Source organism: Crassostrea angulata, chromosome 2 (genome assembly GCF_025612915.1).
Source record: "Crassostrea angulata isolate pt1a10 chromosome 2, ASM2561291v2, whole genome shotgun sequence".
In the NCBI taxonomy this organism is placed as follows: domain Eukaryota; kingdom Metazoa; phylum Mollusca; class Bivalvia; order Ostreida; family Ostreidae; genus Magallana; species Magallana angulata.
The window spans coordinates 11,962,765-11,980,440 of record NC_069112.1 but is presented as its reverse complement, the minus strand read 5'-3'; the positions used below and the strand labels follow the sequence as shown (position 1 = coordinate 11,980,440).

Here is a 17,676-nt window from a genome sequence, read left to right as displayed (position 1 = left end):
ATTATTGTAAGTCCTGGAAGCAACAATACCCAATGGAAAGACATTGGCTGGTTCAATGATAAAATCTGACATCTCATTAGCCAAATCATATTCTATCACTTGAGCAGTATGCGATGGAATCTGCACCCGCCGAGATGATACAGCAATTAGCACCAACTTATCCACACCACTAGACATTTCAATAATGCCTGGTACCCCTTTGACTCTCAGAGCTCCTGTCTCACAGGAAATTTGTGCACCATGTAACTTAAGGAAATCAATTCCAAACAACATTTTATCCTGCAATGGACCAACATAAATTGGATGAACAAACCTATATCCACCAACTGTAATCTCAACTTTACCCAAAAATTTAGCACACATACCAGTCACCTCACCCGCAAGTCTTATATTTGACTCCTCAACAATGTGCGGCTTGGGTTGCATAGAGACAAACCTTTTGTGATACTACATGTATTGTAATATCTGCGGCTGTGTCAACTATAACATTCACCTCCATACCCGCAATTCCAACCAACACATGCCATGCCCCTGAACCTTCACCCCGATTACCAGACTGAACATTAGGTAAAACATGTGCAGCACTAACTGACGGATTTTCTGCAAATGTAACCCAACCCCTCATGGTCTGTGGTGAAACAGAAACATTTGGCTCATTGTGCTCTGTATTTTTGATAGTTGGGATTGGGGGACCTGCATAATTGTTATGTGATCGTTGCAGACAGTTTCGCTTCATGTGACCTGGCTGCTTACAACCATAACAAATTTTTGGCCTTCTATTCCCCTGACGATTCAAACTAGTAACATAGAGATGGCACTGGGCTGTGGTGTTGGCCTGCGTTTTGTTTATCTACAGCATCGCCAGACCTATCTACTAGATGCCCCCTTGACACATACTCGAGTGAACGATTTTCTACAGGTGATACTGACCTTCGGTACCTAACTTCATTTGGGACTGACCTTACAGCCCTTTGGTGATGAGCAATTGCACAACGACTAAACTGGAATGTCTTAACCCTCTTAATAGCCTCCTCTAGGGTATCTGGCGGTCAGTCAATTAATTGCTGATCCACCTCACAGTCTAAGTATCCTAAAGCAAATCTCATTATCAACTGTTCCTGAAAAATTTCAGGCAAGGTCCCACTCCCAAAAGTCCATTACTCTATCACCCCACTGGTCTATTGGCTCTTCAGGTTTCTGAGTAATTGAATTCAACTCTAACTGGGAAGCTGACCAAACCTCTCCTCCATGCGAAGTATTACCTCTTGAAAAGTAAGTGTAGTACCCCTGCGGCGCAAAATGTCAAAATACTTCAAAGCCACCCCCCCCTAGTGTCAAACTAAGTGCAAACAAACAATATGCATCACACCAGCCATTATATTCTGCAATGGTTGAAAACTTTGAGTAGAATGGACCCCACTCTACATCCCCATTATACTTGACACCCTTTACCTCAGTGGGAATACTCCGACTTATTCCACTTCTACTACCTGGGGGTATAAGACTGGGTAACTGAGACCTATGAATGCTAGACAATATAGGACTAGGGGTCCTCCCTGACTGCCATACATTTGACATGACTGGCTGCCTACCCTCAGGTATACCTGTTTTTAGCTCACCTGAGCTGAAAGCTCAAGTGAGCTATTCTGATCACATTTTGTCTGTCGTCCGTCTGTCTGTCTGTCTGTCTGTCTGTCTGTCCGTGTTCACGAGAGAATATTTATTGGGTTCAATTTATGTCATTGGAACACTAATTGGGTACTTTTGACTTATTGGGTATACCCAATAATCCAATTGCTTTCATTGTGTTCCATTGACATTTACTGGGTATTGGATAACACAAACCCAATAAATGTTTGTCTGAGATTTGTCTATAAAAATCTAGTCCATCTAATGGACTTTACTGTTTGTTGAAATCAAAATCTTTCGGAATGCCTTTGGTTTTATCATCAACAATGAAGAATTCAGAAGAGTTCCAAACAACTATGACATGTGATAAGATTATCCAATCAGAAAGTAGCAATGGCTACTGAAACAGATGCTAGATGAACATATCACCTGGAACTAGAGAAAACTCATTCAAGGCCTTATTGCTATCTGGATAAGAATGTAAGTTATTTTAAAGTCTTATATATTTCTTTTCTTTCATATTTTTAAAGATATTGACAAAATCTATTTTAATCATAAACAACACTACTGATATGGAAGAATTAGTCTAAGTACCCAACAAGTTTTTCAATGTTTCTTGTGTTTGTAAAGAAGTTTTATTGTAAAACTTTCCTTCAAGAAGATTTTTTCTATGTGCGAGTGTTTTTAGCATAAATTTTCATTTCCAGTCGTTTTACACATTGATTTCCGAGTGAGTTTTAAAACTGGTCTTTAATGTATGTAAACAAAATCATTGCACAATCCTTGTTTACATTACAAAGCCTTAAATTGTGTCACAGTGAACTATATCTTGCATAAAACTTAACAACTGACAATCATTTCGATTAATCATTTTAAATGCCTTATTAGTGCATTCAAAACAGCAAAATAAATTATGACAAAAATCTCATAGTGATTAATTGTTTAATTAACTTTTTGTCTTAAAAATTGACATTGTTTCAATGATTAAATTTCTTTAGCTGTTCCAAATCAACTATATAACCACATCTTGGGGTCTAACATAGAAACATTTCGGGAAAATTGTAAATGGTAATAGATTAAAAATACAGGTTTAACATCGGTATCTTGAACTTGAGGTGACTTCAACAAAATTTCGAGATACATGTATCCAGGGGTTCAAGATATCTAAAGTGGCTTTCTGATTAATTCCATTCTTATATTAATTATTAAATTAATGTTTCGTTTTAAATATGACTTAAAATTTTTGTCACTCGACAATTTACAACTTGCAATGGGATGAAGTACTTACCATGTAATTACTGAAATTTATCACGTATGAAATGAAAAATACGGCTTGAAATTTAACAAATAACACATATAATTTTAATTATCTAGCTAATACACACAGTATTATATAATTTTTGTATTTTTTGTGTTTGTGAAGCTAATGTATTTTTTGTGGTTGTGAAGCTAATGTATTTTATAGGTTTGAAAGGTGTAAATATTGCCGTGGGCAGACGTGTGAAGTAATGATACCATGCAATTATGTCAGGGCAGCTGTTAAAAATAAATGACTCCAATTTGAGATAAATCAGGTAAAATTAGCGTTTAAGCCCTTCAATATACCTTACATAAGCAGGGTATTCGAAAATATATACCATATTCGAGATATCAGGTGTTTTTAAAAACATTACATTTATATAGAGAAAACGTTCGGGACCGGCGGTAGACTTCAACATAAGCAGGGTATTCGAGATATCCCTTGTTCGAGCTACCGATATTTACCTCTCATTGGTATGGGATCTTTAGAAACCTAATGGCTATATGTATATAATATTGGGTGCAGTATAAGGAAAGTTGTATGGACCTCTTTGGACCCCAAAATGAACAAATAAGCTAACCTCTAGGTCATATACATATACTTTTTCTTTGTTTTTTGTAGAATCATGTGATGATGACCCTTTTGATATAGCAGAATCATGTGATGATGACCCTTTTAATTTAGCACCTGGAAGTAGAAGTCAATTAAGGCTGGATGAGCTTTTTAATGGTAAGTCAACACATGCATGATGTATGTACAACATTTGTGTAATGTATGTACATGTGTTATGATGATATGTAGTATGATTGTACCTCACAGGCACCTGCATGATGTAATATATCTTTTTCATAATAAAAAAAAATATACCCTATACCTAAAAATACACAATTAAGGTACATTTGCTGCCACCTAATAGCTTGGATTAATTTATTTAAAACATAAACTTCAGTCCGATTTTAAGCCTGAAACTCAATCATAAAACTGTTTTTGATCCTCTTGATTTTGCACTCTTTCATATACATTTAATTAAACTCAATTTCTAAATGACCATACTAGGAGACAGGCGAAGTGCTGTCACTAAGACCTTTCCGAGTTTTCTCTGTTTCTTTATGTCGACTACCATTTATTATCGTGTTCTTGATCAGCGTTCATCATGAACCTCTTTGTTGTTATTAAATTCACATTAACTCCCTCAATTATAATTTTATTGGTTAATATATTCTGGTTCGGGAGAGATTTTGTTTTATTCAGTGATATCATGATTGACATCAATTTCCCCGCCGTAATGTTATGTTTCATTGATTCTCATTGGTTAATCATAAAGTGTTGACCAATGATATTTCCGTTTTTGTAGTGTGCCATTTTTTCTTCGGAACATATTGGGGGTCTAGTAAATAGGTGAAAAAAAAAGAACAATCAATGTTCTGGAATTCCTTAGCGAGAAAATGTGTGTTTTTTCTGAATTTGATGTGTCCTTTGGGATGCACTTATAATGAAATAATGCATCCTGAGCGAAATTTGTGCATATTTTACGCAGGATGCACATCAAAATGAATCATTGTCTAAAGGTAAAAATTCTTTTTCAAGCTGATTTTTTTAATTGCTAATTCGTTTTGAACATAAAAAAACAATTCCTATAGAGCTTATCACATTCATTTTAGCTCTAAACCTGGAATTCTCTTGTCGAAATTGTAAAATGTAAACAAAAGCAAGACCTGAGCTTTGTTTATTTTGAGTTCAATATCTTGCTCGATAACTGACAATCAAATTTTGGTTGACTATTAGAAATGCTTTACTGAAGGATATTGTAAATAATTATCAATAGCGGGAAAAAAAATTGGCCAAAATCGTGAGAATGCCCCTTTAATACATCAATTAAATGTTTTTCATTTGATGACCTTGTGGCAAAAATATGTTTATGGATTTTTAAACATTATTGGGAACTTGACTCGATCAAATACCAAACCTGAATATGAAAAATGTTTGTATATATAAATCATTTTTGGGAGTTGATTTTAATCAACTCTCCTATGCAGTCACTCTGGCAAACCGAAAGTGAAACAGTGTTTGGACCTAAGCACAAATCATCACCGCTGACAAGTCTTAGTTCTTGAATATAACAGAAAAATTAGATGTAATGTATGCTGAAGCATTGTTTTTTCAAGGAAACTTATCTATAAACACTTTGAAAATAGTAAGATTTTATATAATACGAACAATTTAGATATTTATGTAGTGAATGCCAGTATTTATATCCACTTCCATGGTTTTTACTTGATTCAAAATCAACGCCTTTTGAATTGTTGGTATCTGTATCATTGCTTTTTTTGGAAGGGATTACCCTAAGTATGACATTAAAATGTCAACAAATCTGTCCTCTGTTTAACCATCCATCCCATATCTAAAGCAGTAGATGCAGGATGAGGGGTCATTTTTATTGTTGACAGATAAAATGCATTGATTTGGTTGAATTAGTTGAAGCTTATATAGATGTCGAACGACCATTTGAAGATGGAGAGTATTGCAAATTAACTTTATCAATGAATTTCCACCGAAATTCCTGCAGGTATGACTGTCCTAGAAAAATCCAAAATGGCGGCGAGGTGTACCTTAATTGTGTATTATTAGAGTATTTTTTTATTACAAGAAAATTATATAAGGTCAAGTGCCTGTGTTATAACTTTATAAAAAATCTGAAATATTTCTTTGTTGTTGTAGAATCACATGATGATGATGATGATGATCAGAGCTATACTGACATCTGGACAAAGAGCAAAAGTGGAGCCCTGGATTCACAGTTTAAAAGGTATGTACAACACTTGTATAATTATGTATGTATATTATTATATTATCTTGTACCTGTCAAACAATTTGTTAAGTTTTTTTAGCTCACCGAGACGAAGTCAAGGAGAGCTTATGCTATACCCTCGGCGTCGGCGTCGGCGTCCGGACCTGGTTAAAGTTTTTGTTGCAGGTCCTGTATCTAAGCTATTACTTGTCTTATCTTCACCAAACTTGCATGGATGATGCATCTGGACCTACTTATGGACTTGAAAGACTTGGATGCTGAATCTGGGTCCTAAATTTCAGATGCTGGAGGAGGTTAAGGTTGTTGGACCAGGTTAAAGTTTTTGTTGCAGGTGCCCTTTGATAGCAATATCTTAGTTACTGCTGGTCCGTACTTCACCAAACTTGCATGGATGGTGTGCCTTATGATACTGATGCACCAGACAGGCTTGAGTGCTGAATCTGAGCTATAGGTTTCGGATGCTGGAGGAGGTTAAGGTTTTTGGAGCAGGTTAAAGTTTTTGTTGCGGGTGCCCATTGATAGCAATATCTAAGTTACTACTGGTCCTAACTTCACCAAACTTGTGTGGATGATGCGTCTTATGATACTGATGCACCTGACAAGCTTGAATGCTGAATCTGAGCAATAGGTTTTGGATGCTGGAAGAGGTTAAGGTTTTTAGAGCTGGTTAAAGTTTTTGTTGCAGGTGCCCTCTGATGATTATATCTTAGTTACTACTGGTCCTAACTTCACCAAACTTGTATGGATGGTGCATCTAATGATACTGATGCACCTGACAAGCTTGAATGCTGAATCTGAGCAATAGGTTTCGGATGCTGGAAGAGGTTAAGGTTTTTAGAGCTGGTTAAAGTTTTTGTTGCAGGTGCCCTCTGATGATTATATCTTTGTTACTACTGGTCCTAACTTTACCAAACTTGTATGGATGGTGCGTCTTATGATACTGATGCACCTGACAAGCTTGAATGCTGAATCTGAGCAATAGGTTTCGGATGCTGGAGGAGGTTAAGGTTTTAAGAGCTGGTTAAATAAAGTTTTTGAAACAGGTGCCCTCTGATGATGATATCTTAGTTATTACTTGTCCTTACTTCACCAGACTTCCATGGATGGTGCGTCTTATGATACTGATACACCTGACAGGCTTGAATGCTGAGTCTGGTTTCGGATGCTGGATAAAGTTAAGTTTTTAGGAACAGGTCACATGTTTAAGAGATGATAGTACTATTTCAAACTTGCATAGTTGATTTAAATGTATAATGAATGAATCGCAGAGGTAGCTTCAGATGCAGAGCTTGATCTCCATTATCAAGGATGCTAAAAAATAAATCTTAGTTATTACAGGTCCTAACTTCACAAAACTTGAATGGATGGTGTGTGTTATGATACAGATGCACCTGACAGGCATGGATGCTGAATCTGAGCCATAGGTTGCTGATGCTGGAGGAAGTTAAGGTTTTAATTGCTAGTGCCCTCTGATGATGAAATCTTAGTTATTACTGATCCAAACTTCACCAAACTTGCATGGATGATGCGTCTTATGATACCAATGCACCTGATGGGCTTGAATGCGGAATCTGAGCCATAGGTTTCGGATGCTAGATGAGGTTTAGTTTTTTGGAACAGGTCACATGTTTTATAGATAATAGCTTGCATAGTTGATTTAACTTTATTATAAATTAAATGCAGAGGTTGCTTCAGATGCAGAGCCTGATCTCCATTATCAAGGATGCTAAAGAAATCTCCTACCTCACTCAAACCAGCTCGATAGATAGATGTGTTTGTTGATAAATAATATAACATGATTCCTATGATATAGTATTGTATGATATGAAACAATATTGTTTGATATGATACAATATGATATCATATGTTATATTATAAAAAGTTATACGATACGATATGATATTGTATCATTTTTTTGATATTTTATTATATGATATTGTATCATGTATTGTTATGTATAGTATTGTATATTATGATACAATATTGTATAATATTATATTGTATTTTTAATTCATTATTTTATCACATGATACAATTACATAAGATATTGCAAAATATTATATTGTATCCAATGATACAATATTGTATATTCTATAATATTGTATCATACAATATTGTATAATATAATATTGGTTTCAGAATAGAATTATATCACATGAAATTGTATTATATGATATTGTAATATTATAAAATATTGTATCATACGATATTGTATGATATGATATTGGTTTATATGATATATTATCATATCACATGAAATTGTATTATATGATATTGTAATATATATTATTGTGTCATATGATACAATATGTATAATATAATAATGTATTTCATAATATTTCACTTTATCACATACTATTGTATCATTTGATAAGATACAATGTTGGAATCAAATTATATTGTATTATATGATATAATATCATATAATGTATCAAATATGTTTCAGTGTCATTCAATACAATATCATACTATATTATACAATATAATATCATGTTTCAATGTTATGATGTATTATGTAATATGATATTGTAATATAATACTATATTGTATTATATTTTATGATATTGTATTATGTGATAAAATACAATAAGATATAACACAATACAATGTCGTATCATACGTTACAATATCATATCTCATTATTGTTTATTACGGTATTTTATTGTATTATATGATATATATTATAAATATGACATGATGCAATATTTGATTTTATATCATTGTATTGATTAAAATATGAACATATGATTATCATAAAAAAAATTATCAGATGATATACGATATTTTGTCAAAACAGAATCCATGAATATCCAAGATCATAAAGTATGATTTTTATATAAAATGATAAAGGTGGTCTTATGAAGGTGATGTCTCATAAGGGTGATGCTCCGTCTCGGTGAGCTTAGTAATCTATGATTACCTATGTTTTTATTCTGTAGAAAAAAGAGTTGAGTCCTGGATAATATAAATAATAATTTTCTAAACATACCTAAATACATTTAAAAAAAAAAAAGACTTTCGTTGTAATTTGTTAACTTATTATATTGCATTATTTCTATTGGAGACAAAGAAAAATGTTCTAATTCATTGTGAAGTGTCAGCTGTACACAATGATAAAAGAATGCTAGCAGTCATTTGAAACACATGTCCCACATAAATATTGATTCTAATTTGTAGATTGAAAGTTTTTGTAAACAGAATTTAGGTTAGCAGCATAGAAAAATCACTGCATGCAGACCTTTCAACTCTGGAAAAGAAACCTTGGACACCCAAGACCTTGTTGAGGCCAGGGGCAAGGTATGTGCATTAAATATGTATGGGTTCCTATGTTTAAAAAATAATTACAAGAGAAAACTGCTCTTTGTAAACTGAAAGGTTCAGAAAGGTTTCTGGCAAAGCTGTGCCATTCAGTCAAGTTTTAGTTAACTTTCAGAAGGGCAAAGGTTTATCCTATGAATTTGATTTATGATGTAATGTATTATATGGGCAAATCTGAAAAGTGTAGAGCGGGTTAATCATCGGGCAGTTACCTTGGATCTGAAAATTTTGAATTAAGATATGCAAATAAATAATTATGTATGTATATAAATTAGTATTAAATTACATACATTTTTATACCACTACTTATCTGTAGTACATGTACTCTGAGCTTGTACGTTAATTTGTGAACCATGAACAGATTGTGTTAACAATTCTGTGTCTGTATAAATAGATGATGCATGCATAAAACAAGAAATTGAATTATCTGAAAATTCTTATTTGGGACAGTGATGAAAATTAATTGACCTAAAAAAATTAGCAAAGAGAGAGATACGATGCACTACAGTATACATCCACTCCCTGATTTGATATAAAATAAAACAATTTGTAATGAATATATAAAGGTCATGTACATGAAGCGTTGTATCATATAAATGAACAAATTCCCATGCTTGTGCGGGATATCATCTATGTTATTTAAATAGAAATTAAATTTGATTTCAATATTTAATCAGTGTATTTTTTATATCAATTGCAGAAGTAGCAAGCAGTCTGCCTGACCTTTATGAGAAACGTAAGTTAATTTTTTAAACTATATAGTGATCACGATATTTGACATGTTTGATATAAGGGAAAAAAATATAGAGATAAAAATACAGTCCTTCTTGCCTAGTAAGGTTATATTTTAACATTGAAATGCTTTCTTAGGTCAGTATATCCCTCCAACTATTTTTAGAATCGGTAGGACAAGAAAGTAGTGCCTTTAAGCAAAATAGTTCCTATACTTGCAGAGTTTAGATGCATTTATTGGGACATTTTAAATCAGAATGCTTGATACGTGTCAGAAAAGAGGATTAGCAATTTTAAAAGCTAGTGTCATAATTAAATGATCATTTGAAGGAAAGAATTGAAATTGATGTACTGCATCCTTTCCAAAACTGTGAAATTCACTACATTGCATTTTCAATACAGACACATTTTGCCGGAAAACAAATCTGACTTCACATTATGAAATTTTAACAGAAAAGAGGCAATTTGATGAGCTTTCATTCAAGAGGTCCCTCGTTGCTGAACGAAAAATAGGGCTGGAGCTATGAACAGGAACATTTACATTACCGCCTATGGAAATGCATTAGTGGACTATACCAATATTGAGCTCCATGCTGGTAAGGTATATTCCTTGTTTATTTGCAATTATTATGATAAACATGCATTTTTCTGTTGTACATCTTCTCAATTATGTAAACAACCTAAATTTCCAACAAATTCGATCATTTAAATAACTCATTCTATAAAAAATTCATCACACCCCCCCCCCCCCCATCCCCTTATGGATTTTCAGAAAACCAATTTAATGAATTAAAGAAATTCTGATTTTGACTTGAAAGTAATTTATTTTGAGTTTTTTTATTAAAAAAAATAAGAAAATATCAAAAATATATTTGGTTTTTAGTGCGATCATTTCAAGCAAGTAAAAGTGAAAGTAGAGAAGTAGAAAGTTTCTAGTGAAGGAAAATACTTCATTTAAGCTGTGTCTAGATATCTACAGACCCTGAAACGTGCTAATACACCTTTAAAACGAACCGTACCGTTCTATGCAAGAAACAAACCATACCGTTCACAAAACAAAACGTACCGTTCATAAAGCGAACCTAACAGTTCACAAAACGAACCGTACCGTTCACAAAGCGAACCGTACCGTTCACAAAACGAAACGTACAGTGCAAAAAGTGTGCAATATAATTTATACAAGATTGCCCCAAAACAGCCTAAAAAGCATACTGTACCGTGCAATAATTTAAGCTTGCGACTTCCACATACGGCTTATATTATTGACTAATTTCTTTCGATGAATACGGACGGATATTATCGCTGACCAAATTTTCTAGATTTTAATTATATGGGATTAAATAACACATATTAAAATTTAATGCTATTATTTTTATTAAAACTGTCACAAAATTGTTTTAATCTTATTTCCATTCTTAGACCTTAATCTTTTCTTTGCATAGCGCCATAAACTTTCAATACATGTACACGTGTATGTCGTAAATTGTGAAATGAACAGGTGTTGGGAATCAACTAACAAATCAGTTTTTCCTTCAAATAATAAACTTATCATACATATATAAAGTTGTTGGTTGCTTTAACGCACATTGAATCCTAACGTGTTACTTGGCTTTCTTGTGTATATTAAGCTTAAGTCGCGATCATTTCCTGTGAATAGTGATTAACAAACCCAGGGTACAAAACAACATGCCCTCTGGGGTTTTCACACCTGTTCAAGACAAAAGAAAAACTACAAACTTGCGTACGTCTTTGTCTAACCTGTACAGCACGCCCATTTTCGACCTTCTATCTTACAGAAGAGGCAAGAGAGAGAGAGAGAGAGAGAGAGAGAGAGAGCTTGTGTAATTATATTACTTAAATTGAAGTTTTATCCCTAAACCATTGTTTACTTTAGGTTTTTATATTCGGTCTTTTGAGCGGGATTTTATTTCAGGACTCCATGTGCTTCGCCTCTCAATCAGTTTAAGTATAGCAGATCACGCCATGCGCCGCGTGCTACTTGGCTCCTCCTTCATAGCTACATGTAGAAGAAAATTATTGAATGAAAACGTTTTAATTTTATGTTTACTTTCTTAAATCCTCATTTTAAAGAGTGCTCCTATTTGCAATAATTCAACAACCATTTCCTTCCGAGTTCATAATTATAATTCATGTACATGAGAGTTTCTATCCATCGCTGTCGTATTTTTTTTTTGTTACTATACTCTGTCCCGAGTTTTTGCTTCCACCACTTTTTGCTTGATATTTCAATAATAGTAAATACCTTTGTGCTCAAACTAAGTTTATCCACTAATATAAAAAATGTCCAGATTATCTGTTTTGAAACGCCCCCTCTACCACTTCAGGTTTCAATGCACATCCCGAAATTGAAAGTCTACGGAGATTTTGCATTGCAACAGCCATTAATAAGCCCGGATGATAACGTTAAAAAATTGCGCGATGTATTCCGATTGTATTTCGAATGGAGAAAAGATATATCGGGAAAAGTCTGGGCAATTTTTCATAGCAATTTTAAATGGATTTGAAATATTTAATGACTTCAATACATGTATAGAAATAATAATTTTAAGATATGCTTGTTATCGCCAGATCACTGAATTACATGTAAAAAACACATGTCGGATTAAAGTCAAACTTCTTTTAATCTATTGTAATAATTGCATATATATAAAATCAAATACATGTATGAATATTAACAGACTAATCAAAATTAAAACTACCCTCAGCTTCCCTGTTTTCAGTGAGTACACGTTTCATGCAATGTATCAAAAACGAGATAATGGATGGCAGTTCTGATTTTAATTAGATTGAAATACATTTATTATATATTATATAAAGAAAGAAAAAAGGCTTGTCATAATTACCACCTTGCTGAAGTCAATCGGACGAAAACTAAAGAAAATTATATTGAGAAAAATCAAAGCGTTCAGGCCACGCCTACTTCATTAATAAAACACGCAAACCATTCACAAAGGATGCAGCTATTTTTAGCAAAGCGTACCGTGCAAGAAGCGAACCATACCTTTCACAAAGCGAACCATACTGCTCAAAAAGTGTACCGAACCAAACCGTGCAACTGGTGTAGTAGCACGTTTCAGGGTCTGTAATATTAGTTTGCATTGTAAGGGAGTTGCATTTAATGCCTGGTACGTTCCAATTCTATGTTTATGATTATAGATGTGCATTAAACTTGCGCAAACAAATCTGTTTTGTATGTGTTATGACTACGTAGATGTACGTATGCGCACTTTAATATATGTAAAAGCCTACCATGTTGCTTAGTACTAAATCCATAAAACCTATCCTTGTTAATCATAATCAAAGTATTGAATGAAATTATCTGTAATCATTTTATGTAGATACATGTAATTACCTGTATTTATCTATTCATACTTTTGAAACAATAGATTAATTTTTGGGGGTGGGGGTTGATATTGAATGTTTGAAAGGGGGGGGGGGTGTTGGTGTTGGTCTTTAGGTTGTACAAATGTATGAAGATATAGTTGTTTGTTGTCTAGCTGATCTCTCTCTCTCTCTCTCTCTCTCTCTCTCTCTCTCTCTCTCTCTCTCTCTCTCTGAGTTTTAAATATATGGCTGATTGTGACATGAAAATGCAAATTTGTAAATTCAAAACATTTCATTTTAGATACCTTGTAAATTGAACTTCATCAAAGATTAAACCACAACAATGAGACATACTAGATGTAAGTAAAAAAAATTTTTTGTAACAATGATGTCTAATTACACTTGTCCAAGTTTGAAAGAAGGAACCTGTAAAAACTGTATATTCAGTATTTGACATGCAGATAATTACTGGGAAACTTTATATTGGTTATACATATGTCACAGACTTAGTGGGTATTTTTTATTCTTCTAGATTTTAAACTCTAGTTAACTGACTCTTTGCCATAGGACATGTTTTTCTATAAATGTTACCATGGTTATCATATAGAAGAGTAAAAGAAACCTCCTTATTAGCAAGTTCCTTTTCCTTATGACATACATGTATCTTTAATGGGTTAAGTAATGGTGCATTTCTTCTGAAACTAAGGTTAAATAAAGTACAGCAAATATAACACTTACATGAGTAAAAACAATTCATCACTATGACATCTTTATGATGTCATATAGGTGAGGTAATCTCAAGCTAGCATCAAAATAGAGCAAAAACTGAACTAAGGGTTTCACAATATATAGTCTTATAACTTTTTTATTTACAGACCAATACCTATATGTAATACATGTACATTGATGGATAGGAAAATTCTTATACTTTTCTATTTTACCTCTTCATATGGTGTTTGAAAACAATTCCTTTTTTGTAACTAAAGAAAAACTTATTATTTGTGCGATAAAATTTTTATAAAATCAGACATAATTGAGTTTTTTCATTAGATTATGAACAAAATAAATTTGGTAAAATTTTGAATGTTTATGTTTTACATGTATTTTTATCTTTGAGATAAAAGTTTCCTCAATATATGTTTTTTAAGAACATCGATGCTAATGAACTAGATGTTGTTTAATTAAATTTTGACTGTACAATTTTGTTCAGATTTAATGCATGTGTCTCAATGCTGCAAAATTCATAATTATGTATTGATTTTTTCCCAATTTGGAATCATGGTTCTGTATGGTGTGTGGAATGAATATGTATAAGCTTAGAATTGTAAATAACCACAATGACTGTTTCATATTGGGTATATACCTCTAACTATTTTTAGAATCGGTAGGACAAGAAAGTATTTCCTTTAAGCAAAATAGTTGCTAAATTGCAGAGTGTATATACATTTATTGGGACATTTGAAATCGGAATGCTTGACACATATTAGAAAAAAGGATTTGCAATTTTAAAACATAGTGTCATAATTAAATAATCATTTGAAGGAAAGAATTGAAATTGTTTGACGTACACTCTTTCCAAAACTGTTGAAATTCCCTTCTTTTACTTTCAATTTTCAGAGTTTTTCAGTACAGACTTCACACCATAAAACTTTAACAGAAAAGAGGCAATTTGATGAGCTTTCATTCAAGAGGTCCCTCGTTGCTGAACGAAAAATAGGGCTGGAGCTATGAACAGGAACATTTACATTACCGCCTATGGAAAATGCATCAGTGGACTGTACTCAGGCGTTTCATGTGGATACGAAGGTAGCAAGCATTGCAGGAAAATACACAGCTAGTGTTAGAAAGCATTTAATGGGGTTTACCATCAGAAAAATCTGGTAATTGAAGTGGTGAAATGATGGGTGGCTGCCAAAAGGGTACCCCCTTTGTCTGGACAACTCATACAGTTTTCAAGATATAAAGGTTTTTTGTTTTGCAGGTCAATTGTATATATATTATCGAGATATGCATTATTGCTAGGATTTTAACTTTTGTAAATTTTTTCAAAAAATACTCACTTTTGAACTAGTCAATTGCTTATAGGGTACATCTTTTGTGCAAATAACTCCTCCCAACAGTTTCGAAGATAGGGATATCTTAATTTTGCAGATTAATTGTACAATTGATTATCTCAACCCCCATAAACTTGAAATGATGACCAAATATCTTAAAAACAAATGGGATTTCAACCCCTAAACAATAAATATTCTTGTTCATTGTGTAGGTCATGACCTAAGAGGGTGGTTATGAAGATAAACATTTACAATTTTCTTCAATACAGAATGTTGATACAAGAAAAACATTCGATATTTTTATATTATATATTATATATATCGACAAGAGTAAATGGTCAAACAAGAGAAAAAGGAAGTAAGGGAATATTTTTCAGACTGTTGCACATCAAATACACTCCCATGAATGAAAATGTGCCCAAGACTTACAGAATGTAACTAAAAGGGCGAAAAATATTGTGGAAAAGGATATGGGAGACCATAAAGAAAAAATATGGAATGATCTTAAAAGAGTAATTTGCACTTTTGATTGAGTTATGTCTTAGTGTACATATAACTTTGATGATATTGTTAATTATATATGTGTGTGTTCATAGAAAAGAACATCATGCATATGCATTGTAATACCAGTAAATATAATATTGAAATTATTGATCGTGTTAAGATTTTCAAAGTTTATGATGAGTAACAGTATGTGAATTGTAATTCCTCACATACAAAAATCTTTGTCACTGTTTTAAGAAAAAAGCCAAACTGTACCAGTATGTTGATATGAACATTTTTTTAAAAATTTTTCGATGTGTATTTTTTATGAGTCAGACAATAACTGTTGAATATTTAAACTTTCTCTGCATGTTTGTATGGAGCTGAATATTATGCTAGTTTAAAGGTCTAATAAATGGTCTGTTTGATCTTCTTAACCATACATGTAAGATGTCTGACTATCTTTCTGTAAGATTTGATAAATTTGTTTCAGTATAATTTGTGTACATGCATTTGTGTAAATTTCAAGAAATTATTTAACACCATCAAACTCTGCCATGCATTATGTATCAGTAATTGAAATATATCTTCAAAGTTGCATCCCAGCAATTTTGAACTTTGGTGAAGGAATACATAAGACTACAAAAAATATCTAAATTGTTCGTACCATTCAAAATCTGACTATTTTCAAGGTATTTATAAATAAGTTTCTGTGAAAAACAATGCTTTTGAATACATTACAACAAAATTATTAATTATTTCAAAGTACTAAGTCTTGTCAGCAGTGATGATGTGTGCATAGGTCCGAACACTGTTGCGATGTAAGGGTAAAATGGCTTATGACATGGAAAGTGTTGATTTTGGGCTGACAGATGGTTGTTAATGTGTTTTTGTGTAAAATAAATTAGAGCTAGCGAACAGCGTACCTATGTAACACTTGTTGTTTTTATTCATTTAGCACTTTATTATTTTATATTTGGACGAGCGTAGTGAGGGAGAATTTATAAAAGGGGTGTTTTTTTTTACGTGTCACAAAATTTGCGAAAATGGGAGAGATATGTAATATGTATTTTTAATTTGCGTCAGTCATTTCTTGCGATTTGAAAAATTTCTAAAAAAAAAAAAAAAAAAGAATACAGGATATTATTTCTGTGAATTTTAAAAATTAAGATATAAAAGTGGTCGCGAAAATTACATGTAGATCATTGCAAAAATTGCGGTATTGTATACATGTTGCAAAGATAGCACTTTAATTAACTCAGATGTTTCCCTGGATTACTTTGTTGGCTAAAATTGCACATTTCTGTATTAGTAATTACCCAGTAAGCCACAAACTTTTCCATGCTTTAAATTTGTTGGGTAAATGTAATAAGGAATAAACCCCAAAAAGCATGGACAAGTCTGTGACTTAATGGGTAATGGATACTAGTATAGGTATTTACCCCCAAAAACAGTGACAGTGTTTAACTTATTGTTTTATTTATTGGGTTATTATAAGAACAATACCCAGGAAAGCATAGAGAAGTGAAAGACTTATAAAGTATAACCAAACAAATAATGGACAAGTCTGTGACTTATAGGGTATTACCCAAGAAAAAATGGACAAGTCTGTGACTTATAGGGTATTACCCAACAATTCATGGACAAGTCAGTGACTTATAGGGTATAACCCAACAAAACACGGACAAGTCTGGGACTTATAGGGTATTACCCAACAAAGCATGGGCAAGTCTGTGACTTATAGGGTATTATCCAACGAAACATGGACAATGATCAATGCTTACTTGGTTAATACCCTATAGGTCACTTTATATGGTAATCCCCAAATCTATGACCTAGTAGCACCCCCCCCTTTTAATGTTCCTAATCAAATAAATTCCTAAACTGGATTAAAACAAAGTAGGTCACAGGCCTGTTCGTTCTCTGTTGAGTATTACTTTATCTAATCTAGTAACACATGCTTTGTTGTGGTACTGTAATAATAGACTTAAAAATTACTTTTTTAT

The 17,676-nt window shown here is 32.8% G+C and overlaps 2 long non-coding RNA genes across 3 annotated transcripts in view; both read left to right on the top strand.

Moving 5' to 3' along the window:
* The window catches only part of LOC128170379 (uncharacterized), a 48,941-nt gene that overhangs the window by 5,598 nt on the left and 25,667 nt on the right, over positions 1-17,676 (top strand). The gene's annotated exons all lie outside the window — the stretch shown is intronic.
* LOC128170378 (uncharacterized) lies at positions 1,722-16,604 on the top strand. Of its 2 annotated transcripts, none has more exons than XR_008241815.1 (8): positions 1,722-2,109; positions 3,551-3,658; positions 5,648-5,735; positions 8,916-9,035; positions 9,757-9,792; positions 10,242-10,384; positions 13,435-13,492; positions 14,751-16,604. It is a non-coding gene; the product is annotated as an uncharacterized LOC128170378 (long non-coding RNA). The 2 variants fall into 2 exon arrangements; XR_008241816.1 differs by having other exon boundaries at positions 10,191-10,384.